We start from the raw sequence: 571 nt of genomic DNA, 5'->3' as shown, positions 1-571 counted from the left end.
TTGCTGTTGCCGCTGCTGTTGCTGCTGCTGCTGTTCCTGTTGCTGTTGGTGCTGCAGCAGCAGCAGCAGCTGCTGCTGCTGCACGCTGCGTTTCTGCTTCGGCTTTAAGTGATTTGCTTCGCCTCATACAAAAAGTATTCATCTCAGCAGCAGCAGCAGCAGCAGCAGCAGCAGCAGTAGCAGCAGCAGCAACAGCAGCAGCAACAGCAGGAACACCCTAGGTAGCCCCAGCAGCAATAGGAGCAGCAGCAACAGCAGCAGCAGCAGCAGCAACAGCAACAGCAGCAGCAGCAGCAGAAAAAAAGTGGAGAGATAGAGAGGCAGCAAAGCTGGCGTTCTTTTCGTTCGTTCGGTTGGGGTGTATGTACACCTCAACGCGGTTTGTTGCTGCAGCAGCAGCAGCTGCTGCAGCAACAGCAGCAGCAGCAGCTGCTGCAGCAGAAAAGAAGCATCAGCTGCTGCTGCTGCAGCAGAAAAGAAGCAGCAGCAGCTGCTGCTGCTTCGGGCTGTAAGGAAGCGGCTGCAGGCTGTGCTGCTGCTGTTGCTGCTGCTGCTGCTGCTGCTGCAGCAA

This window comes from Eimeria mitis, genomic scaffold (genome assembly GCF_000499745.2).
Source record: "Eimeria mitis Houghton genomic scaffold, Emh_scaff2129, whole genome shotgun sequence".
Lineage (NCBI taxonomy): Eukaryota > Apicomplexa > Conoidasida > Eucoccidiorida > Eimeriidae > Eimeria > Eimeria mitis.
This window is presented reverse-complemented; position numbering follows the sequence as displayed.